This window comes from Gouania willdenowi, chromosome 3 (assembly GCF_900634775.1).
Source record: "Gouania willdenowi chromosome 3, fGouWil2.1, whole genome shotgun sequence".
NCBI classification, from domain to species: Eukaryota; Metazoa; Chordata; class Actinopteri; order Blenniiformes; family Gobiesocidae; genus Gouania; species Gouania willdenowi.
In genome coordinates this window covers 22545461-22545661 of record NC_041046.1, presented here as the reverse complement: position 1 = coordinate 22545661, position 201 = coordinate 22545461, and positions in this window count along the sequence as shown.

Here is a 201-nt window from a genome sequence, read left to right as displayed (position 1 = left end):
TGGGGCTTTTATTTTATTAAAAGGAAACAGTAATAACTTTACAAAATGTTTTGTCATTGTCAGTTATTTGTAGTGTACAGTGTTTTATTACATCCATTTGCAAACGCCTGTTGTAGTCATAGGGTTATCACGGTTTTCTATTTGCACTTCTCAGCCTGATAAACTATTGCAAAAATAAATATAAAAAATTCACCATAATTT